General features: G+C 48.4%; 1 long non-coding RNA gene and 1 other non-coding gene across 2 annotated transcripts; both read left to right on the top strand.

Annotated features, from left to right (window-relative positions):
• The first annotated feature begins 8313 nt into the window (after window positions 1-8313).
• On the top strand, window positions 8314-8451 carry LOC114810694. Its single transcript, XR_003758389.1, has one exon. It is a non-coding gene; the product is annotated as a small nucleolar RNA SNORA7 (small nucleolar RNA).
• A 1668-nt stretch (window positions 8452-10119) lies between these two features.
• LOC120638246 lies at window positions 10120-21228 on the top strand. The gene is made up of 2 exons (XR_005659807.1): window positions 10120-10247; window positions 20340-21228. It is a non-coding gene; the product is annotated as an uncharacterized LOC120638246 (long non-coding RNA).
• Window positions 21229-25814: the final 4586 nt, after the last annotated feature.

Genomic DNA, 25814 nt, shown 5'->3' with positions numbered 1-25814 from the left:
CTAAGTGCTTGGAAAGTACAATTCGGCAACAGAGACAATCCCTACCCAACAACGGGCTCACGGTCTAGAAGGGGAAGACAGACAACAAAACAAAACAAGGAGACAGGCATCAATAGCATCTAAATAGATCAATAGAATTATAGATATAATAATAATAATGATGGTATTTGTTAAGCGCTTACTAGGTGCCGAGCACTGTTCTAAGCACTGGGGGAGATACAGAGTAATCAGGTTGTCCCACGTGGGGCTCACACACTTTTAATCCCTATTTTACAGATGAGGGAACTGAGGCACAGAGAAGTTAAGTGACTTGCCCACAGTCACACAGCTGACAAGTGGCAGAGCCGGGAGTCGAACTCATGACCTCTGACTCCGAAACCCAGGCTCTTTCCACTGAGCCACGCTGCTTCTCCAATATACACATCATTAATAAAATAAATAGAATAATAACTATGTACAAATATACACAAGTGTTTTGGGGAGGGGACAGGGTAGAGCAGAGGGAGGGACTAGGGACGATGGGGAGGTGAGGAGGAGCAGAGGAAAAGGGGGGCTCAGTCTGGAAGAGGTGAGCTTTCAGTAGGACTTTGAAGGGGGAAAGAGAGCTAGTTCGGCAGATGTGAGGAGGGAGGTCATTCCAGGCCAGAGGTAGGACGTGGCCCAAGGGTCAACGGCGGGACAGGCGAGAACGTGGCACAGGAAGGTTCTAATTCTGGATCCACACTTGTCTGCTGTGTGACCTTGGGCATGTAATTTCACTTCTCTGTGCCTCAGTTACCTCATCCGTAAAGTGGAGATTAATGCTGTGAGCCCCATTGGGGACATGAACTCTGTCCAACTTGATTAGCTTGTATCTACCCCAGCTCTTAGTGCGGTGCTTGGCACATAGTAAGCACTTAACAAATACCATTTAAAAATTTGGTCTGAAGAGAAGGAAAGATGGCTTATTTTGTTCATTTTGCTACCAATGTCATCTCTATAAGGGAGGACAGATGGATAAACAGTAAGAAATGTGGACTAGTACTTGTTTACAAGGCTGGGGTAGAAGTCCATTTTCTCCCCTTTTCAGGGATACATCCAGGGTTGGAAGCTCAGGAAGGGAATGTCATGGATATCAAAAGAAGGGAGTGACAATGTACAATAGTCTGAACTGTTAATACTATCAAATAGTAATGGTATTTGTTATGGATGTGCCAGAAGCCAAGTGTTAGGGTGGGCACAAACAGTCAGATCGGAAACAGTCTATGTCCCACATGGGGCTCATAATCTATCTCATCCTTGTTTTACAGATGGAGAAACTGAGGCTCAGAGAGGTTAAGTAACTTGCCCAAGATCACTCAACAGGCAAGTGGCAGAGCTGGGATTAGACTTTATATTCAACATCTTCAGATTTTATCTCATCCAAAAATAGCTTCTCAACACATGTCTATGGTAAGAGAAGCAGCGTGGCTCAGTGGAAGGAGCATGGGCTTGGGAGTCAGAGGTCATGGGTTTAAATCCCAGCTCTGCCGCTTGTCAGCTGTGTAACCTTGGGCAAGTGGCAGAGCCACTTCTCTGTGTCTCAGTTACCTCATCTGTAAAATGGGGATTAAGACTGTGAGCCTCATTTGGGACAACCTGATTACCCTGTATACCCCAGCGCTTAGAACAGTGCTCTGCACATAGTAAGAGTTTAACAAATGCCAACGTTATTATTATTAAGAGGTACTGGGTTAAAAATAATAGCAATAATATCTGTTAAATGATTACTTTGTGCCAAGCACTGTATTAAATATGAGATAATCAGGTCAGACACAAAGCTGTTAGGTGCCATGCCCAAGGTCACACAGCAAGCAGTTCATTCATTCATTCAATAGTATTTATTGAGCATTTACTATGTGCAGAGCACTGTACTAAGCGCTTGGAATGTACAAATCGGTAACAGAGACAGTCCCTGCCTTTTGACGGGCTTACAGTCTAATCGGGGGAGACGGACAGACAAGAACAATAGCAATAAATAGAATCAAGGGGATGAAAGCAGTTGCCTGAGTAGGGATTAGAACCCAGGTCCTATAGCTCCTAGGCCCATGCTCTTTCCACTAGTCCATGCCACTTTTCTAAGTTCTGCTGCTTTTCTTCCTAGGGGACGCTGACTGGTTTCCTGGCTCAGCTTGATAAAGCTCCCTTCTCTCCTGTGCTCTCACCCCTGAGGCCTCCCTTCACTACCTGCTGCATGGTAAGATCACTTCCATGACTATTAGGAGGCTCTTCTGGCAGTCAGGTTCTGAGTTATCCTGGGTCTTAGTCCCTGTCCCAGCTCCTGCAGTTCAGTTTGAGATTCCCACAGCTACAGAAGGTCAGATTCTCCCTCTTCTTCCCCCTCCTTCCCCCTTCTCTCCATTTTGCTGGTCTCGTTAGTGCAATATTGAAGGAAGAGTAAAAGGACAAGAGCATGTTTGGGCTAGTGGGAGGCCACTAGAAGTTTCTCCAGAAGGTGTTGTTGCTCCAGTCCTTAAAGTCCTTAATATTTGTCTCCCCCTCTAGACTATAAGCTCATTGTGGGCAGAGAATGTGTCTTTTAAATTGTTATATTGTACTGTCCCAAGTGATCTGCCCATAGCAAGCACTCAGTAAGTACAAGTGACTAATTGACAAAGTCCGCCCTATGATCCCACTGCAGTGAGGGGGCACCTGAACTTGTGCCCCACCCCCAACCCTGCCATAAAAGACCTCAGCCATGACCCCACCAATGGCAGGCTTGGCTCAAGTGACCCTCCCCCTCCACTGTGTCTGTAGTGACTCCCCTGACCTCCCTGCTCCTAAGGTTGTGAGATAGACTGGCTGACATGAGACAATCCAGCAGATTCAGATTCCATTTCCTCCAGAAAGCCTTCTTTGATTCAGCTTCTCACAGGCCCTTCAGTGACTCTGGTCACTGCCACCTCCACTATTGGGGTTTTGGCCCAGATCTGCTCACACTACTGGGCTGCTCTTAGGCTTGTGAGTCACTCCCTCTCAGATAGATTTGGCTGCCCCTGAGCTGGTGCCCCCAAATACAGGGGCAGATAGGTTGGAACCCTGTGCTTCTCTGGGCCATGGATTTTGCCCAAGCTCTTTTCTGGTGTCTGGAGACCCTATGGTCCACTTCTGCATCTCCCAATCTCCTCCCCCCTCCCCACCAGCCCACCCTCCCAACCAACAGGAGACAGGAAGTCCAGAAGAGGATGACAGCTCTTCTCCCTTAATTGCGGCAATTTCCTTGAGTGCCCATAAGCTTCGCTCTGAGGAGCTTCCTTGTCTCTGAAGTCAAGGCTGGAGGAGGAAGATTAGATCAGAATCCAGCCCCTGGAGAGGCAGGCCCTAGAATCCCCATCCCTTCCCTTGGGCTTCTGTCTCCACCCATGAAATATGCCCAGCCCCAGCCAGCAATCAGATCTCATTCCTTGGGGAGTCCCCACAGCTCCCCAAGAAGCTCACCTCTTCCAAGAAGCTGTCTTGGATTACTCTCCCTGGTCTCCACCAGCTCCAGTGCCGTTCCCCCGCCCCCCCCCACCCCGCCCAGTAACTCCTCTGTACTCAGAAACTTCTAATCTCTGTATACTATGAACTGATACATTCCTAAAACTTGGATTTTTATTAATCATTCATTCATTCATTCATTTATTCAATCATATTTATTGAGCACTTACTGTATGCAGAGCACTGTACTAAGCTCTTGGGAAAATCCAATACAGTATTAGAGGCAATTCCTGCCCACAATGAGCTCACAATGTAGGGGTGGCAGACAGCAATACAAGTAAACAGATATCAATATAAATAAATAAAATTACAGATAAATACGTACGTAATGTGGGTAGGGGGAAGGTGGAAGAACAAAGGGAATGAGGGTGATGTGAAAGTGAGTGGGAGATGAGGAAAAGTGGAGGTTAGAGATGAGAAGATCTCATCATATTCATAATCAATCAATTATATTTATTAAGTGCTTACTTGAGCAGAGTACTCTACTAATAGCAATAGAAATTGGGAGACACATTCCCTGCCCACAAGAAGTTTACAGTCTAGAAGGTTATGGTTCTTTATTCACATTTCTGAAATGACATCTGCCTGCCTTCCCCATTTTATTATAAATTCCTTGAGGGCAAGGTTCATTTTTGAGCCTTCGTTTGGGATGACCCTCTGAGGCCCTCTAAACCTGAGATTCCATGGTGCAAGCCATCTTTTGAGAGGATTTGTTCAGGCAAGAAATTTCCACTGTGACCTAAATCCAGCACTCAGAGCAGCATCGTCTAATGGAAATGGCATGGGCCTGGAAGTCAGAGGACCTAGGTTCTAATCCTGGCTCTGCTACTTCTTGCTATGTGATCTTGGGCAAATCACTTAACTTTGTGACTAAGTCTGTAAAATGGGGATTAAAACTGTGAGCCCCACGTGGAACATGGACTACGTCCAACCTGATCATCTACACCAGCGCTTAGTACGGTGCCTGGAATATATTAAGCACTTAACAAATACCATAAAAAGAAAAAAAAGAAAAAGCCAAAAGACTTTTGTGGGAGTATGCCTCAAACATATGCGGATTATATCTACCCCAGTGTTAGCACAGTGCTTTTCACTTAGTAAATGCTTAATAAAAAAGTACAATTATTATTTGGGAACTCCAGCTCCAGCCCAGAACCCACCCCAGAACCTTGACATGACCTCACCTACCTGAACCAAAAGAATCCTCGGCAAACTTTTCCAGCTCAGTCCCTAAATCTACTTGTCCAGTGGAGTCCTCTATGATGGACAGGAGTCCAACTCTGAGCAGAAACTCCCCAGACAGGTGGAGATGGAGGTCCTTCTTGACCAACTGGAGGAAGGCAGAAGGGGGTGTCCAATTAGCTGGGGAATAATTATTGTGGCATTTGTTAAGCAATTACATGTATCACACCCTGTTTAAAGTGCTGGGGTAGATACAAGGTAATCATGTGGAACAAGTCCTCTGCCTGACATGGTAAGTAGAAGGGAGAACAGGGATTGAATTTCTATTTTACAGATGAGAAAACTGAGGCACAAAGAAGATAAGAGACTTGCCCAAGGTCATGCAGCAGGCAAGTGGTGAAGTCAGGATTAAAATTCAGGTCCTCTGACTCCCAGACTTGTGCTCTTTCCCCTAAGCCACACTGTCACCTCCCAAAGAGGAAGCTGGTGGCAGGGTGAAAAAGCAGAACAGAGCCCTAACTACAATAATAATAATAATAACATTTTTAAGCACCTGTTATATTCTAAATATTGGAATGGATATGAAATGATTAGATTGGACGCATTCCCCTCTACTACAAAGGCTCACAGTCTAAGGGGAAGGGAGAACAGATATTTAATCCCCTTTTTGCAGATGAGGAAACTGAAACAAAGTTAAATAAACTGCCCAAGGTCACATAGTGGGGAAAGGGTGGAGCCAGGATTAGAACGTGGATCTCCTGATTCCCACTCCTATGCTCTGAGCCAAGAACCACCTCGGGCATTCAGCAGCTACCTGGGAAATAGCCGGACTGTGTAGGTGGCAAAAACCAGCAGTGGCTACCAAGGCATCTATCTATCTGCCTGCTGGATCTGGGGCTAGGGCCTGACATCAGGAATACCCGGCTGTCACTTTGCCCAGAATTTTCCCCCAAGATTTATACTGTTTTCTCTGGGCTCCTGATATTCCCTTCCAGCAGTTTCAGCACTGCTCTGACCCTGGACAATGCAGGGTTGTGGGAGGTTGGGGCAGGCAGGTTTGCTGTAAATGTCAGCAGAGTGTAATGTGTAAATCGGGACTGTAGATGGGCCTGTCCTCTGGAATCGGGCTGGCAAGACGGAGTAGGTCCTCTGATTTCCACATGAATTGGTGGACTATCCTGTTTGCTAAAATGAAGATGAGGGATGCGTTCACTCCGAGATTTGCATTGCATATACCTGAGGCCCAAGAATGTTCCCCTGATTTTTGTACAACACTAGAACTGAGATCAGAGGTGAACCCTGATAACCGTCCATGGGATAGACATCCATGGAGGGAGAGATCCAAGCCCCACCACTGGTAGCAGGCCTCTCCCCTTGGATCTTCCTTTCTAAACAGCAAAGAGCCGTGGCTTAAAAGCACTAGAGACGGGCGGACAAGTGTACTGAGCCAGAGGTGAGGGAGCAAACAGAAGGGAGCACACTTAGCTTCCTCTTCTTTCTGTACCCTTCTCTCCACTGTGCTGAGCCTGCCACAACTCACTGGAAATGGCAGAGTTCAGGTGCAGTCAGAACTGTGCTACAGGCATGCAAATGCCCAGGTCTGTCTCTGAGGGGTCTTAATAGCATTGCCAATAGTAGTCCTCAAGAATACCAGATGACAAGACATCCCATTACTTCACACGAGCTACACTGGGCCCAGAGCCTAATGAGATGATGTCAGAGGCACCATTTTGTGGACAATTTGTGTGAATGTAGTGCATTTTCCAGGGGAGTCTCTGTGCTCCCCACTTGCTCTAGAGCCACGACTGGGTGAACACATCGGAGCCATGGGACTCAGTCGCAGGAGGAGAAGCAGTGGCTGGCTGGTCACTGAAAATAAAAATTTCAAAAATATCAATGGTATTTATTGAGGACTCACTCTGTGCAGAACACTGTATTAAGTGCTTGAGAGTGGGTAGATATGTTCCCTGCCCACAATCTAGTGGGGAGAAAGGCATTAATATAAATAAATACATAAATGAATAATGTGGTCTGGGCCATTTCCATCCTGGACAGCGAACAGGCCAGATGGTTCAGCAAGAGAAGCAATGGCTGAGAGACCAAAGTTCCCTTTGGTTTGTGGTTTTGGGTAAGGCCAGGGGTGGAGGGAGGAGAACTGAGATTGGCCAGATGACAGGCCTGGGAATCAGAGGGACTGGGCCCTAATCCCAGCTCTGCCACATGTCTACTGTATGACCTTGGGCAAGTCACTTTACTTCTCTGTGCCTTAGTTACCTCATCTGTTAAGGGGGATTAAGACAGTGAGCTGCCTTAGTTACCTCATCTGTAAAAGGGGGGTTAAGATTGTGAGATCTATGTGGGACATTGACTGTGTCCAATCTGATTAGCTTGTATCTATCCCAGTACTTAGTACAGTGCCAGACCCGAAGTAATCACTTACATATACCATAAGAAAAAAGACAGGAGATGTCAAGGGAGAGGGAGAGGGACCTCCGTGGGAACCAGAGGGATTATCCAATAGTAATACACAAATGATTGACTGAAAAAAAGAAAACTAGAGAAATGAGTGAGTGGAGAAGAATGGGGTAAAACTCACTGGAGTCTTATGGGAGAGGGAGGGGAGGAGAACAGGAAAAAACAGGGCTGGAGTGGACTGGACTGGACTCGACTCTTGAGGGAAAATGTGGCAAAAAAGAAAGAGAAAATGAGAAAGACAGTGGGAGAGAGCTGAAAACAAGGGGTCGGCTTGGAGGCAGTTAATTCCCCAGGACTCCAATAGCAGCCTGGGCTCTGCCAACTCAATTTCATTCCCTTTGGGCTCGGGGATCCAGAACAAAGCTGGCGGCCACTGCTCTACTTTGCTGTTGGTAAAGAGCCACCCAGCCCTACAAGGCCCCTCCCCAGCCCCATGGTGTAAACATTTCCCGGCATGCTGGACCCTAGGGATATACAAATGGCAGTATATCATTAAATGCCAGCTCCCCAGACAATGCCTTGCCTGCTGTCCTCCTGGAGAAGAATTGATGGTTTTCCGAATCTGGGTGGGAGGGCAGAATTGGCTGTGCCTCAGGGACAAGGGCTGCCTGTAGTGGTTAGTATTTGATCAACTTGGGAATCTGCCCAAATGCCCCTGACCAAGGGCAGGTCAGTCTGTGGCTGACCACTGGAGGGTTCCTGGGAATGGCTGACAGGTGACCACGAATCATCAAGCTCAGTTATTGAGCAGCAACATGGTTTAGTGGATAGAGCAAGGACCTGGAGTCAGAAGGATTCCAATCCTGGATGTGTAACTTGTCTGCTGTGTGACCTAGGACAAGTCACTTGGGTTTTTGTGCCTCAATTACCCCATCTGTAAACTAGGAATTGAAACTGTGAACACCATATAGAACAATGACTCTGTTCAACCTGATTGACTTGTATCTATTCCATCGCTTTATACAGTGCCTGGCACATAGTAAATGCTTAACAAATGCCATCAAAAATTTTTTTTTAAAAATTATCAGGGTTTGAAGGGTAGAAGACAAGCTCCCTAGGAATGTAGGAAAACATTCTCAGGAAATAGAACCTAGTGTGTGTTTAGGACTCCTTTGTCTTGGTTACCTCACAGAATTGAACTCACAAACCTATCCAAAGACCCTCTCAGGCTCACACCTGGAGAGTTTCCAGTACTCTACCGGTCTTGACTATGGGAAGGAGGGTCAAGCAGAGGCATATCCATTCCATTCCTAGCTTGGGGAGTGGCTAGCGAGTGGAAGGCAATCTGCTACAAGTTAAGACTCCCCTGTACTGGGCAGCAAAGGCATGGGAGAGAGTCGAGGGTGGATACCCGAGTTTATTGCATGGAAGGAGGCAACGGTAAACCACTTCCATATTTTTACCAAGAAAACTCTTTGGAACACTAACCAGAATGATTGCAGGTGGAGGTGGGGGCATTCTGGGACAGTTGTGTCCACGGTATAGCTATGGGTCGGCGACGACTCGAAAGCATAAGACTAGACCCATCCAAAGAATGGAGAGCTTAGTGCAGTGCTCTGCCTAAAATCAGCACTCAATAAATACCATTGATTGATTGATAGAGAGAACTGACAAGAAAGTCCCCTCCACTGGGACAAGCCATTGGATATCCAAATATCCAAATGGCCATCATCTTGAGAGGTAACAGATCTGAGTAGGAAAGGGAACCAAGCTCATGCACCCTTCCCAAGAAGGGGGAACTGATTTCAAGAAATCAACAGCAAAGCCAAGGTTAGAGCCCTGATCTTCTGACTCCTAAGCCAGGGCTCAAAATAATTGTCAGTCCTTTCTCATTTCCCTCAGGCTATCTTCCCCCACTTCTCCCACTCTCCAGTCCAATAACCTTCATCCCCAACCCTCCTCCCCACCAACCCCCAAGTCCTTTTTATCATCATCTCCTCCCTCCTGGACCTCTCTGGTCCTGAGACCAGGAGTTCAAATTACTGGGGCAATGGAGTCACGGTCAGCTCAGGGTGGCTCTCAGTGAAGCCATAGAAAGTATTTTCCATCTTCTGAGCCTTGTTCAGACATGATCTCATTCATCTCTTTGGGAGAGAGTAGTGGGGATATGTGTTTATGGGTCCTTTTTCAGGGGTTGGGACCTAGAAGTCCCTCCTACCTCTGATACAAAGAATCAAAGGGGTTATATTGGCAGGACCGATTAACATGGCCCCTTCCCAAGGTCCTTTTGGTCCACAGATCAAAGCTCAATTCACACCACTGTAGAGCAACCTCCATGAGAGGCTAAGGGGAATGGAATCCAGCAGGTTTGCTGAAGTAGATCTCCAAACCAGCAGCAGCTTTTTGGGGACCCAGGCACTCCTGGGCTTTTTCCCACTTACAAGTGGGTTCAAGACAGTGGGCCAACAGAGGCAGAGTCTCAAACCCAATTCGGTTCAGTACCACGATTTTGGGCTTCTGCTCTCATCTCCTCCCTTCCCAGGTTAGTTCCAGCCTTGCTTAATGAGTGGTTTCCTCCCTTCCCACCCCACCTTTGTCCTCAATAATGGTGATTGAAGGAGAATAAGGAGCTTAATGACCTGATCCCAGCTCTCTGGACCCATTCCCTTCCCAAAAGAGAAATAACCTTCCCAGTTTGCTCATTTGCTGCCTCTGAACAGTGCACTGTACCTTACCAGCTCATCCAGGCTCTTCCTAGAACAAGAGAGATAAGTGCTTTATTCAAGGGAAAAAACTTAGGCCTGAGAGGGGATGGGCTCTCCCAAGGTTGCAGGGTCAAGTATGAATCTTGGAGATTGAATCCAGCTGAGGTGCAGGTGATGCCCATCTCTCCCCTCTCCCTGCTGGTATCTACCAGGTGTCCAGGCCTTCCCTTAAGAGTCAGAAAGATAGCGAGCAAGTACCAGGGCTCAGATGGGGGACGGGGTGGAGGAGGGCAGAGGGATAGGGAAGGGGGGCATTTGTGCTGCTGATGCTTCCTCCTCCCCACTGCTCCACCACCTATCTGGGGTGCTTCTGCAGATGGGAAGGAATTTGAGAAGGAAAGACAGTGACCAGTGTTTCCTGTTATGGTGACAGCACAAGAACTCAAGGTAGCCTCCCTCACCTTCCTTACCCACACCCCTAACCACTTAGTTACTTACCCCACTCTCACTGCACTTATATTCACATCCTTCTACTCGGTTGCTTCCTCTAGCTGTTATTTATTTTTATGTCCATCTCCCCTGCTAGACTCTAAGCTCCTTGTAGATAGGGGTTGTGTCTACTGTTAGCCAGAACCCTAACCAACTCCTCCCTTTGTTTCTCACCCACAAGCAATGCTCAGGCTACTTGGTCTCTGGTTTGGAACAACACTGTAACAGAGACACCCATTATGTGATAGATCTGAGTTGACTTTTTTACTTTTTTGTTATGGCATTTGTTAAGTGCTTACTATGTGTCAGTCACTGTTCTAAGCTCTGGGGTAGATTTTCTACACTGTAAACTCGTTATGGGCAGGGGATGGGTCTGTTCATTGTTGTATTGGACTCTCCCAAGTGTTTAGTACCGTCGCTCTGCACACGTTAATCAGGTTGAACACAGTCCATGTTCCAGATGCGACTTATAGTCTTAGTTACCTCATCTGTAAAATGGGAATTGAGGCCCAGAGAAGTTCATTCAATAGTATTTATAGTATTTATTGAGCTCTTACTATGTGCAGAGCACTGTACTAATCACTTGGAATGAACAAGTCGGCAACAGATAGAGACAGTCCCTGCCGTTTGACGGGCTTACAGTCTAATCGGGGGAGACGGACAGACAAGAACAATGGCAATAAATAGAGTCAAGGGGAAGAACGTCTCATAAAAACAATGGCAACTAAATAGAATCAAGGTGATGTACATTTCATTAACAAAATAAATAGGGTAATGAAAATATACACAGTTGAGCAGATGAGTACAGTGCTGAGGGGATGGGAAGGGAGAGGGGGAGGAGCAGAGGGAAATGGGGGGAAAAGAGGGTTAAGCTGCGGAGAGGTGAAGGGGGGGCGGTAGAGGGAGTAGAGGGAGAAGGGGAGCTCAGTCTGGGAAGGCCTCTTGGAGGAGGTGAGTTTTAAGTAGGGATTTGAAGAGGGGAAGAGAATTAGTTTGGCAAAGGTGAGGAGCGAGGGCGTTCCAGGACCGCGGGAGGACGTGGCCCAGGGGTCGACGGCGGGATGGGCAAGAGCGAGGGACGGTGAGGAAGTGGGCGGCAGAGGAGCGGAGCATGTGGGGTGGGCAGTAGAAAGAGAGAAGGGAGGAGAGGTAGGAAGGGGCGAGGTGATGTAGACCCTCGAAGCCTAGATTGAGGAGCTTTTGTTTGGAGCGGAGGTTGATAGGCAACCACTGGAGGTGTTTAAGAAGGGGAGTGACATGCCCAGAGCGTTTCTGCAGGAAGATGAGCCGGGCAGCGGAGTGAAGAATAGACCGGAGCAGGGCGAGAGAGGAGGAAGGGAGATCAGAGAGAAGGCCGACACAGTAGTCTAGCCGGGATATAACGAGAGCCCGTAGCAGTAAGGTAGCCGTTTGGGTGGAGAGGAAAGGGCGGATCTTGGCGATATTGCAAAGGTGAGACCGGCAGGTCTCGGTAACGGATCGGATGTGTGGGGTGAACGAGAGAGACGAGTCAAAGATGACACCGTGGTTGCGGGCCTGAGAGACGGGAAGGATGGTCGTGCCATCCACCGTGATAGGGAAGTCTGGGAGAGGACCGGGCTTGGGAGGGAAGATGAGGAGCTCAGTCTTGCTCAAGTTGAGTTTTAGGTGGCGGGCCGACATCCAGGTGGAGACATCCTGGAGGCAGGAAGAGATGTGAGCCTGAAAGGAGGGGGAGAGGACAAGGGCAGAGATGTAGATCTGCGTGTCATCTGCGGAGATGGTAGTCAAAGTCGTGAGAGCGAATGAGTTCACCAAAGGAGTGAGTGTAAATGGAGAACAGAAGAGGGCCAAGAACTGACCCTTGAGGAACTCCAACAGTTAAAGGATGGGAGGGGGAGGAGGCGCCTGCGAAGGAGACCGAGAATGACCGCCCAGAGAGATAAGAGGAGAACCAGGAGAGGATGGAGTCCGTGAAGCCAAGGTGAGATAAGGTGTGGAGGAGGAGGGGATGGTTGACAAGTTAAGTGACTTGCCTAAGGTCACACAGAAGACAAATGGCTGAGCTGGAATTAGAACCTAGTTCCTTCTGACTCCCATGCTGGTGCTCTGTCTATTAGGCCATACTACTTAATAATGATTGTATTTGTTAAGTACTTAATATGTGCCAAGCACCGTTCTAAGTGCTGGGAGAGATACAGGATCATCAGGTTGTCCCACGTGGGGCTCACAGTCTTCATCCCCATTTTACAGATGAGGTCACTGAGGCCCAGAGAAGTGAAGTGACTTGCCCAAAGTCACACAGCAGATGAGTGGCGGAGTCAGGATTAGAACCCATGACCTCTGACTCCCAAGCCTGGGCTCTTGCCACTGAGCCACACCACTTCTCTCTCTGCTACTTCTAATTTATTGCCCAGGTCCCCAGCAGACTCCTGTCCCCAGAAGAAGCACCCCACACTGCTGAAGACCCACTAACCCAGAAGACCAAAAGGATCAAAGACCCCTATCCCACACTCAGTTTCCCATTTTATCTCCTGCATCTACGCAGAGGGCGGAGTGATGTTGGTCACTTCTCCCCACAAAACATCTACTGCGCAAGCTTAGAGTGAACTTGTGCTTTACGTATGCCTGATATGACCATTCAAATGAATCTCTGGCTATGTAAAACTGGTCACCTTTTCCACTTTGCTAGCCCAGGTCAGCTAGCAGGTGGTCAGTCACATCTACATCACAGATAGGGTTCCTTGTCAATTACATCTGGCTATTGTCTCGAAGTCTCTCTAATACTTTACACATAATCCTGTGTAAAGGGATTGGGGGGAGAGGGTCCCCCTGGAAAAGGGGAACCTCCTCAACCAAGACACCTCAATTTTATCCCTTGCCTTCCCCCGACATGTATCAGCTGTATTGTATTCTCCCAAGATCTTAATACAGCACTCTGTCCAAAGTTAAATACCATTGATTGGTTGATTGACAGAGAACTGACAGGAAAACCCCATCCATTGGGCCAAGCCATTGGAATCCAAATATGCTACCACCTTGAATGGTGGCAGATTTGAGGAGGAAAGGGAGTGGCTTAACATTCATTAATGAGGATTTTCCCAGTGGAATTGCCACCCTATGAAGAACACAGACACTTTTCCTCTCATGGGAATTCATTTGTGAATGAAGTTTTAATTTAGAAAAAAAATCCAGAAAGACTCCCTCTCTTCCTCCTTCTGCCCCTGGAAGAAAGCAGGCTGCCGGTCCCTGGACCAAAATGTGTCACACGTCCCCTTCAGGGATCACACATTGGTCTGTTCCCACTGGGCAGAATCCCATCAATTGGAAGTCTACTCTAAGTAGTCACTACCCATCACTTGTTTCCACTGAATCCAACAATGGCTTCTCTACTTCCAACCAATCCAATCAGATTGGCACAGAGTATGCCCTGGGCAAGGCTGAATCCCCTTTGGGGAGTACCTAGTTTGCAGAGAGAAGGAATCACAGATCAGATTTCCACTTACCCAATGAGAAGAGATGTTGCAGATCTGATGCCATTGGGGTTTGTTATGCAGAAGTGTAATATAAACTAGGCTGATCCTAGGATAACAGCTAAAGGTTGGCATCCATTTGGGCTCAGGTTACAGCCCAGAGGGACCATTCTCTGGCCCCAGAAGTGCTATCAGGGAAAACCCACAGGCCTGTGGTCGGCAGAAATGGCCTTTCCTGAAAAGAGTGTCTTAGAGCCAGGACAAGAAAGCCATGAGAGAGAGGTCTGCCTTCAGGGTTCCTCACCTCTAAAACCTCTGAAAAGCTTAGGGCATCTCAGGAGGGAAATCATTCTGGACACTGTTCATGGGTGTGTGTAGGGGGTGTGTGTGTATGTAGATGGGTGGGGGGTGACAGTTGTCTGCAATGGACATTCAGTCTACATCAGGATCCCTATGTCTTCATCTTGAAATCTTAAATACACAGTAAACACGATAGATTGAATGACTGACTGATACGCAGGTCCTATGTAAATCATGACTGAAGGAAGAGCTTCAATCTGAGGTTTCAGGACTGAGAACTCGCACAGGTGAATGGAGTATAGTGCTAGAGGCTGGCACTGGACCACTTATATTCTCTCTTTTCCCTGTCAATAGAGTTTCCAATGGGTCACTGGGTGCCATGAGGGAGAGGGAGTAAATACATTACGCAGAGCAAGGGTGGTCACGTTAGCCAGCTACAGTTCATTCAGTTGTTCTTTTTGAGACCTGACTGTGTGCAGAGCACCGTACTAAAAGCTTGGAAGAGTACAGTACAATGTAGGCAGCACCGGGACTAGAGTCTAGATTTCCTGGTCACCAGAGCAATGGTCTTTCCACTGGACCAACTGCAAGGGCTCTCCATAGAGGCAGAGTGAACAGAGAGGCCAGGAGCTAAGCAAGGCTGTGCTGTTTTGGGGGCAGGGAGAGATGAATGGAGAGGACTTTGGGTGCAGTTAGGGTTTAATTCCAGGAAGAAGTGGAAAAATGGGAACTCTCTGCTCTTTGGGAATGTCCTTAATTGCCAAAAATCAGGATTAACCCCTCAGTGGCTGGAAATGGTAGCAGTATCTAGATCTGAGGGAGTTCTGGCCATTCATATGTTTATTCAACACCCGCCTCAGCCCGACAGCACTTACATACATATTTATAATTTATTTCTATTAATGTCTGTCTCCACCTCTAAACTGTAAGCTTGTTGTGAGAAGGGATTGTTTCTGCTTGTACAGTTATATTGTACTCTCCTAAATACTTAGTACACTGTTCTGCACAGTGTAAGTGCTCAATAAGTTTGATTGATCGACTGATAGCTGTATATTTGCCACTGTGTCCATGGGGCAGGTCAGATGAAACATTTTGGAAGACCACCTTGGGGAACCATCCTCCTTGACCCGAGGGAGCTACACTCTCATTAGCCTTCACTCCTTTCTGAGATTCTCCAAAATAGGGAACATTTAAATAACTCAGATGCCAAATTTCAGTGGTCACAGCTGCTTTCTGGTAACTGTACTAAGAAGCTTTTAGAAGTAGGAAAGTGAAAATGCCATTCTCTCTAAATTCCTTTCTGTGGCACCTAAAACACTTGCGTTTCTCAGAATGCACTGATGCTGGTAGGCCTAATCCCTAGAGGGGCATCAGCCATGTGTTCCAACAGCACAGTGGATGGTGCATGATGGGATGCTTGTATGTCAAGTTTCCACAGATGCTCTAGTTCCTCACCAGGGTCCTGCCTAGAGACAGATAGTGTGGAGAGAAGTGTGGCCATGCCCTTGGCCCTAGAAAAGAGCCACTGACTCGGGATTTTTGAAAGTAGGACCAGGTAGAGATTGACCCCTTCCCTTGTTGCCCTGTCCACCACTCTGTTTGTTAGAACCTATTCCCCTGGGATCGTCTGAAGCTTCCCATAAGCGACTTCAAGCCTGTGTTCCCCAAACTCCCCCAGGAAACACCTCCCTCTCCTGAAAGATGCAGTTTCACTCCCCAATTCACTCAGGTCTCCTTTCTATTGTGCTCAGCTGGCTGCTTTTGATCACTCTCCCCTTCTCTCCCTTCCAAAGGTAGGTCCAACCAGCTCAGCCAAAACATTACTTAAGAGCAAAGTGAGGAGTGGTGATGTCACCCTCTCAGGGTCATTAGTGCTGCTGGCAGCTGTTCTTATGTCATTGAGCAATTCCCCCTCCGGGTCCTCCACGTAGCCCAATGAGCCCCTCTCCCTTTCTTCCCCTCCACTGTTCTCCAAGGGGGAGGGGAAGGAAGAGAGACAGCATTTGCTTTTGCAGATGTGTGAAACCCCAAGTTTTCCTCAAAGTCATGCTTTCTCATTCACTCCCACATTTCTGGCTCCCAGAGTATAGGGCAGAGTCTAGAAGTGGAGGGAAGTGGAGACTGCCCAGGTCTGTGAGAAATGTCTGAGGTTCTGGAGTAGAGCAAAATGATGGGGCTGCCAGCTCCGGGGGTAGGGGTGGGGAGGGCTGCTGAGGAGCATTGCCTGGGAGAGTGATGGGGGGCTGGTCGGGGTTGGGCTCTGGGTAGCGGCGGAGGCGATGGAGAGGTTAGAAGGACCTGTGACAAACCAGGACTATCATAGTCTATTAAACAGGACTCACAAAAACCTTACGATTTTTTTCCCCAGAGGCAAAGTTGGGTTTGCTCAAAAAGCCTCAAGATCTGCAGAAGACTAAGTGGCCTGCAGGGATAGGGTTGGGTATTGGGCCATCAGGTGTCCATCGGAAGTGACTAGGACTGGAGCTGTTTGCTGAAATCCCACCGAGGTCCATGGGGCAGAAAGTGTTGATGGAGGAGGATGGGAGGAGAGTGGTGTAGGGCCACACCTAAGGTTCAGTGAAGAAGGGGAGCAGTAGTGGGATTGGGGTAGGATCAGGGTACTGTCTGCTAACGGGAAGAAGGGTGGTTGAGCCCAATGCAGCCATGTTCAGAGTCCCTTCACTGTGGGGACACTTTTGCCTTCAGAAAGGGGACTGGGACCAGCAGTACTGGTGTACAACATGATTAACTTGTATCTATCCCAGTACTTTGAACAGTGCTTGAAACATAGTAAATGCTAAAGAAATACCCAAATTATTATTATTATCATTATTAGTAGTAGGAGTAATAGTAGTAGTAATAATAGTAATAATAATTATGGTACTTGTTAATAATTACAGTATTTAAGTGCTTAACTATGTGCTTAGCATTGTACTAAGTGTTGGGATGGATACAAGCAGATCGGGTTGGACACAGTCCCTGTCCCACGTGGGGTTTACAGTCTCAATCCCCATAGGTACTTACTATGTCCTAAGCACTGTACTAAGCCTTGAGTAGATACAAGTTAATAAGTTTGGGCACAGTCCCTGTTCCACTTGGGGCTCACACTCTTAATCCCCATTTTACAGATGAGGTAACCGAGGCCCAGATAAGTTGAGTGATTTACCCAAGGTTACAAAGCAAACATGTGGTGGATCTGGGATTAGAACCCAGGTCCTTCTGATTGGGTCCCTCTGACTCCCAGGCCCATGCTCTATCCATTAAGCCACATTGTTTCTCCAATTATATTTGTTGAGTGTCGATAGGGTGCTAGGCCCTGTACTAAGTGCTTGGAAAATGCAAAATAAGCAAGTGACTCATTCTCTGTCCACAAGCAGCTAGACACTTACAATAATCAAAGTCACTTTCCAACTCTGTTACTGTCAGAATTGGAGGAAATTGCTTTCAAATACTTCTTCTGCCTCCTACTTATGCTGTCAGCCCCACGTGAGACAGGGACTGTGTCTGACCTGCCTATACTCTATCTTCCCCAATTATTAAGTAGAATGCTTGTTGCATATAATTAGTGCTTAAAATATTATTTTTATTATTACTATTAATAATAAACTGCAGCAGGAGACCCCTCTCAGGGTTGCACCCGGAGAGTTTCCAGTACTCTACCAGTCTTGACTATGGGAGGGAGAGTCAAGCAGTGGCCTAACCCATTCGATTCCTAGTTTGGGCAGTGGCTAGCAAGGGGAAGGCAATCCGCTACAAATCAGAGCTCACCTTTTCTGGGCAGCAGCGGCATAGGAGAGTCGAGGGCGGAGACTCAGGTTTACTGTGCAGAAGGCGGCAATGGTAAACCATTTCGGTATTTTTACCAAGAAAACTCTATGGATACACTACCAGAACGATTGCAGATGGAGAGCGGGGCGTTCTGGGAGAGACGTGTGAGTGGTGTTGCTAGGGGTCGGAAATGACTCGACGGCATAAGACAAGACAAGCAGCAGGAGAAGTCAAAGCTATGGATAGATGAACTTCTACGCCGTGAGAGTCGGCCTACTTGGATTGGGTCTCGAAGGGAAGTTAAAGAATCTCCTACCCTTCAGATCTTTCCAAGCGGAACAGATACACCTCTGTCCCCTCCTCCTTCTCCAGCCCCCGGCCCAGTGACCTCCCATCCTAGTTCCTCACAGGCCAGGCATCAAGGGAAGGGCAGGCAGAGAGGCAACAATAGCTTAATGGTCTCCTGGTGGATTCACAGTTCTTCTTGGCTCCTAGCTCGTAAATGGCACAGCAGCCTGGCTCCAGAGGCCCTCATTTCCACTTGACTGCAATGGTGATTTCCAATTCAGTACCTCTGTTGCAACCATAGCCTCAGGCCTGGAATAGGGAAAGAGGAGAGGACCCTGCTGAGTTTGCCTTTCCCAGCATGGCTGGCAAATGGATAAAAATGGGGAAAATTACTAATGAAAAGCATGGCAAGTTCCCTTCCTCTTCCTTTTTCTTTCTTCCCCTGTCTTTTGGACCCAAAGCGATGGAGAAGTGTCCCAGGAGAAAAGTTTGCCCTTGAAAGGGATGGGGGAAAGGGAAAACAATTGATCCAACATGAATCCTGGAATATTGGGACAGGAGGTTAGCAGGGAGGATGGGAGGAATTCCCTTCGTAAGGGGGCAAAAGGAGACTTTTTAAATGTTATTTAAGTGCTTACTATGTGCCAAGCCCTGTACTCAGTACCTGGGGTAGATAACAGCTAATCAGGTTAGACACAGTCCATGTCCCACATGGGGCTCACAGTTTTAATCCCCATTTTACAGATGAGGTAACGGAGCCCCAGAAAAGTTAAGTGACTTGTCCAAGGTCACACAGCAGACAAATGGTAGAATAGGGATTAGAACCCAGGTCCTCTTACTATGAGGCCTATGGTCTTTCCATTGGGCCACACTGCTTCCTCCACTGATTTCTCTAGTTAGTGAGGGTTGGGTCAGAATTTTGAATTTCAACTATGGATATAGCATATATAGTAGAGCAGATATATAAATATAGCATATTACAAAACATAGAGAAGCAATTGTTGCCTAATGGATAAAACACATGCCTGGGAGTCAGAAGGACCTGGGTTCTAATCCCAGCTCTGCCACTTGCCTGCTGTGTGACAAGTGCAAGTGCAAGTCACTTCACTTCTCTGTGTCTCAGTTACCTAATCTGTAAAATGGGCTTTAAGACGGTGAGCCCCGAAGACTGTGAGCCCTACGTGGGACAACCTGATGACCTTGTATCTACCCCAGCACTTAGAACAGTGCTTGGCACGTAGTAAGTGCTTAACAAATGCCAACATTATTATTATTTGTAACAGGGATTGTGTCCAACACAATTTATTCGTAACCACCCCAGTGCTGGTATAATGCATGGCACATAGTAAAGCACTTAACAAATACCACAAATATTATATTCTTCTCCCCTTTGACAAATCAGAAGACTGAGTTCCTCTGAATAAAAGCCAGGACTCTGCAGTCCTGCAGAGGCCAGCATTCCTTCCAGCAGATTTCTGGCTGGCAGAGGAGCTGAGGCACAGATCCGAATAGCAATGCAGAGATGGGAGCGGTCTGTGCTGGGGCAGAGTTGGGGGAAGAGAACGCCCATCTTTGTCCAGGTCTTTGGTGAGGGATTGGGGAACCAGAATCCAGTAGTTCAGAGATGCTTAGAGAGTTTGTGGCTAGTGAAAGAGATGGGACGGGTGGGGCCTTGGGCTTTAGGTACAGAAAGTGGCCATCCTTCTGTACCTACAGAGCAGAGGCTGAGGCTTCTGTGCCAGTCCCCTTTCTCCTCACCCCAACCTCTGGCTGTCTCCCTGTACTAATGGGTCTCCAGCACCAAGGGTCCCTGGCCCTTCCTGGTCACCGGAGAGGTGGGTTTGTGAAGAGCAGGAGTTGAAGGCTGAGCCCTCTCCTAGTCACAGACCTGCGTCAAGGCAGCCTTCCGGGCTCCAAAAGCCGATCCAGGGCCCAGTCTTGCCTCTTGGGTTCCCCTTTCTGTCCAGTTTTTCACTGGGCTAGAACGGAGCAGGGATTCCCACGTTGTTTCAGATGCACTGGGACCCATGGGGAAAGACCAGAGCCCTGAAGTGTGTCAGGGTAGAGGCCAGCTGGGAGGGAAGAGCAGAGCACTGTTTGGGAAGGACAGGATGGGGCAAGAATTCCACTTTCAGGTTGAGGAGGAGGGGCAGGCTGAGGGCTAAGCCTGACCAGCAGGGAAAATGTGTCTCAGACTCTCCCTCACCTCCTTTTTTCTCTTGATCTCTCATCTTGTACATAGTTTTAGCAGAGATGCCCATCATGCCCTGTCAGAGCCTGTCCTTCCCTCGACCTTGACCATCCCCTGACCTCCCTGCTCCAGTGGAGGCCGCTGATGAGGGTCGGAGGCAGAGAGCACCCGGACTTCAGATGCCGAGAACTTTATGTGAGTTGATGGAGCAGAATTGCTGGTGGAGTGTGAGTCTGGCAATCGGGAAGCTGAGGGCAGCACTTGCTCCGCCTCACCCCTGCCCTCCCCACTGCCCAGCCTTCCTGGGCATTCAATTTTGCTCTGCTCTGTGGAGTGCAGTCAGAGCACAGAAGAGAGCAGAGGATTTTATTCCAAGCAGGCAGGGGCTGGAGGAAAAGGAAGGAGGAAGAAAATGGAGAGGAGGAGGAGGTGGAGGAGACAGAGGAGAAGGAGGAGGAGGAGACTGGCTGGCCAGGTGTTCCACAGATCCTCAGGGGGCTCAACAAGAGGAAATCACATTATTCAGGAGTGATTTTGCTTGGCATCACAGAGAGCGGCTTGATTGTCAGAGTGATAAAACACTGGCGTGGACAATCAAGAGGAGCGCTGTAGGTTTTTAGCCAAGAATAACCATCAGTCTGACCAGATGGATTAGTCATTCACCTGCATGGGCACAGAGGGGGGACCAGATGGTCTCCCTTGAGATCCCTTCCAGCTCTATGGGTCTAAGAGCTGCACTCTCCCCCTCCAGGAATTCCTTGTCTTAGCCACTGGCGGGGGGTTAACTGGTATGCTGGGAGTGCCTATCTGGTGTGCCATGAAGTCAGAGCAGCATTTAATCTTGCCTGTGTCTGTCTGTCCATCACTGTTCTTGCCTCTCCTGGCCCTCAGGGGCCACCAAGCCAAGGTTTCTCATTAAATCAAGGTCTGTGATGACTGGCTTAAAAAAAGTGTGTTTCCATTTGGAAGATACTGAAGGTTCATAACATATGTTTAGACCTGACCCAGATGGGCCTGAAAAGAAGTTCAGGGACCACTGTCCTCTAAGCTGAACAAGTGAAGCCCTCTAATGGATGACCATGTGGTTTCTAATCCCATCTCTTTGACACCACCCACTAACCCCTCTCTCCCCTGCCCTCCCCCCCACCACACACCAATCAACATTCAGTTTCTGTAGTCACCAGGATGAAAGGAGGAAGGGAGGAAAGAAAAGGAGAAAGGAGCTGCTGCTTTCTGTTTATTACCTCTGGGATCTATCCTGCTTGCCAGAGCCCTGAGGCTTTCTTCCTTTTCGAAGACCAAGAAGCTCTTTCCCCTCTAATGTTTTTATTTGCCCTCGGAAAGCTGTCACTGGAATGTCAACCAGGGAAGAGACCTGGAGCCCATGATGGCAATGAAATGGTGTTTTTTTTCCTCTCTCTCCCTACCCCCCCCCCCCGGTTATCACTGGTGCTCTCTATTACCTCCAGCCCCCCTCCTGCAGCAGCCTACCCCGCAGTGCAACCCTGATCTCATCAGACTCAACAAATACCCATACCCACCAGAGCCACCTTTATTTTTCAACCATGAGCTTATCCCCATTGTACAACATGTACACCCCAGAGCTAAACACCCAGGACTGATACAGGCCCCAAATCAGTGTGCTCCTCATCCAGCTTCCCAGTTCCAGTTTGTCCCTGAAGTGTCAGGGTGACCTCTGATGGGCCCCTCTCACCAGTGAGTGAAAGGCCACCTGCCCCTCCCAGGGCAACAGCCTTCATCCTGCCGATAACAGGGCCTGACTCTTGCTTATTCTCTGAGAACTTTGTCCACTTCTTCCAGGGAGTTTGTCACTGAGGCATTCCAGGATGATCCCAGGTTGGGAAAGGTGGGGCCTCTGCCCCATGGTGTGAGCCCTCCTCGGTGGACGGTACTCTGTGTCCCTCTGGCCCAGAGGCCATGCATGTGGTCAGCCCCCTCCCGTTGCTGCTTCCCGTGGTTGGCCAGCCTGCTCTCCTCCCTCCCTGTGGGCTGGACCCCCTGCCCATCCTGCGCTCATCAGCAGCGTGTCCCAGTGTCTGGCTCCCTCAGCACCCGGCTGCACTCGGATCAGCGGTGCCCGGATGGAAAGTGTAGCCCACCTTTCTGTCCTATAATCGAGGTAGGGGGTCTTACAGGGCCCCCAGCACAATTCTTCATCCCCTTGAAGCCATGCGGGGCCCCAAATCCCCACCCAACTCTGCAAGGTCTTGCAGGAATCTAAAGCCGAGCAAAAATCTAAATATTTGAATATCAGGAAGGCTCTGCTTTCCTCTTCCTCCCCACCTTTCCTGTGACAGCTCGACAGGGTCCCTGCTCCCTTCCTTCATCAGATCTACAGCCACTGGCCTTCCTGCCCCGCTGGCCTGTAGATGTCTTTTGAGGATAAGGCTGGGGAGAGTGAATGGTCAATGCAGGGACCAGGAAGGACCTGGTGGGGATCCTGGGAGAGGAGACCACTGTCTTTTCTTCACTCCCAGAAGGTATTACCATCTTCTGCCAGAATTTGGACCCAGCCAGATTACCCACTGGCCCACTTTGCCTTGCGCCCATCTCTCTCACCCTCAACCTCTTGCTCATGATTTTCCGCCCATCTGGAAATCCCTCCCCATTCACATCCAACAGAATATCACTCTGCCCATCTTCAAAATTCTTCTTTAATCACATCTCCTCCAGGAAGTCTTCCCTGACTAATCTCTCATCTCCCCCACCCTATACATCTTCCTTACTGTGTCACCTCTGCACTCGAGTCCGTACCCCCAAACACTTAGATACTCACCACTCCCCTTCCCAATAGCACGTATGCATACCGATTTATTCTTTATTGCTTCCCCTTACCTGTAATTCATTTTAATATTTGTCTCCCCAACCAGAAAGGAGTTTACTATCTAATGTGGGAGACAGACATTAAAATAAATTAAATGTTGGGGGAAGCAACAGAAAACAAAGCTATGTGCATACTCTATTGTACTCTCCCGAGCATTTAGTACAGTGCTCTGCACTCAGTAAGTGCCCAGTAACTACCACTGATTGATGATTCAATTATTTAGATGGTAGTCCCCTGCTTAAGGACAGGTACTGATTCTGAACTCTTCACAGTGCTTGATGCATTGATGGGTCCAGAAAGTTTTAGTGCTTACTGCAGCCATGCAGATAGACTCAAATCATGTCTTGTTATTCAGTAGCTTTCTCCACGCTTAACAGTGTCATATCTGTGATGCAGATGATGACAGTGAAAATCAGTAGCCTGAAGGTAAACAGGAGCTATGTTTCCGGCTACCACTTCAATTAAAATTGTTTCTGGCCCTTAGCCTGATTTCTTTAAATGTATTGGCTAATTTTCCTGCCTCGTTAAATACAACCCACCACCACCACTACTATCGTTGAAGATACTGATGCATCAAGATAGTCAATTTCCTGAGGCTCATGCCCTGGGATTCCCAGTCAGATCAATCAAACAGTAGTAGGTACTGAGCACTTACTGTATACAAGGCGTTGTACTAAGCTCTTGGGAGACTACACTAGAACCTCGATTAGACTGTAAGCCCATCAATGGGCAGGGACTGTCTCTATCTGTTGCCGATTTGTCCATTCCAAGTGCTTAGTACAGTGCTCTGCACATAGTAAGCGCTCAATAAATACTATTGAATGAATGATTCCCACCCTCAAGGAACATAACTATGTGGAGGAGACAAAGACTAAAATAATTTTCCTAGTGGAAAACAGACTCAATTCTGGTCTCATTTCATTTGTTTTCCTCCTTTATAAGGGTGGAGTTAGGGCATAACCTCTTGAATGGCTAGGTGTTGAATTCTGGGCAAAGTTTTCTTCTCTCAGACTTAGGAAGTAGGATCTGAGAGGCTGTTCTCTGTCCTTGCTTTGCTCAGGGGCTCTGGATCCGAGGCCGGTAGGCCAGGAAGCTGATGACGATTGGTCCATGCCCAAACCCATAAATCCTGGCCCACTTTTGAGAAGTCTCAGATCCCTGGCTCCCAAAGTCTCTCCTGGAACACTTTCTCCAGGATCCTCTGGGTTGGGGAAATGAGCTTCAGCCTAGATCCCCACCAGTCCGGTCTTCTGCCTTAGAATACATTGGACTCCCGAGCTTGTCCTTGCCCAGATCCACCCTCCTATCGGATCTGACCTGGAACGGACCAACCCCTGGCGTGGCTAACCAGGGTCCTGGGCACGGGGCCCTTCTAAACGGTAAGCTCCTTGTGGGCAGGGAGCATGTCCATCAACTCTATTGTACTGTACTCCCCAAGATGAGCACACTGCTCTGTACACAGTTCAGTAGTGTACATAGTACACAGTCAATAAATAAATTTATTGAAGTTCTGAACTCCCCTTGTGGAATGGAGGCACACCCAGCTTCACCAGAAGGGGTCACTATGTCACCGTATTCAACCAAATTCCACCCAGGCGATAGGGACAATGAAAGCCTGAACTTGAAGAAAGGCTGTAGGATCTTATAGGCCCGACTTCTTCCTCGCCCCATCCCACTAAAAATCACAGTGAGTTCAGGGCTCCGGAAAGATCGCTACAGGCCGGGAAGGGGCAAAGGGCTGTGGCAGATCAGTAGGAGCTACAGGGTTGGAAGAAGAAAGGGGCCTAGGGGCCGACACGAGGGACGGCGAAGGCGTGAGTGGGAGCCGGGCTCACGAGCAAACTGAAATTTGCACGGAAGCAAAGCCACGGGCTGTCAGGCCGCCTGTTTGGAGCTGGCAGGATCACGGTGTCCCAAACCAACTGCTGCTTCCCGTCTGGCTGCTAATTTGGTGTCGTCCATTTAAGCACTTAACGGGCAGCTTCTCCAAGGTTCACAATGGCCCATCTGTGAGCCATGCTTGGGTAGCCTTCTCCTTTTCTCCCTGCCTCCAGCACTGCCCCCGCCCTCTCCATCGACCCCCACTAACATCCCACACCAAAGTCCAATCCCAGCCCCCTTCTCTTCAGCCCCATTAAAACTAACATTCATTTAGTAACATTTCCTCCGGGCCCCCTCCTCCCACTGCCCCAGTCCTCATAAACCAGCATTCCAGCTCTGGATTTCCTTTTAATTGTCCTTTTCCTTTCGTTTGGGGGAGGCAGAGGGGCAGGGGGGAAACAGCTGGGCAAATCCCAGCTGTTTCCCTCCATGAGCAGCTTCGGAAACGAGGTGATCACAGAGGCCTTTCCCTAGGCTCCAGGTCGGCGGGGATTATTTTAACAGCCTGTCAAATGTTTGAGGTTAGGCACCAGAGGGCTTCAGAGCCGGCTTCAGAGTCCGTTACATTCTGTGGAATTTCCCTCCTCTCTGGGGTGCTGGTGTCACAGGCCTGGGGCTCCTCCACTTCCTCCTTTTTTTCTATAATTCTACACCCTCGAAGGACACCCCAAAGATGCCTCCTGCCAAAGGAGAAGCTGTAGGATCGAGTCAACTGGATGTTCACTCCCCCTGAGTTCTCCCCTCACTTTTCTTGATGACTGGGACAAGTTACGACCCCTTTAAACCGTAAGCTCATTGTG

Source organism: Ornithorhynchus anatinus, chromosome 3 (genome assembly GCF_004115215.2).
Source record: "Ornithorhynchus anatinus isolate Pmale09 chromosome 3, mOrnAna1.pri.v4, whole genome shotgun sequence".
NCBI classification, from domain to species: domain Eukaryota; kingdom Metazoa; phylum Chordata; class Mammalia; order Monotremata; family Ornithorhynchidae; genus Ornithorhynchus; species Ornithorhynchus anatinus.
Note: the sequence above shows the minus strand (reverse complement) of the source record. Positions and strands in the feature narration are given on the sequence as shown.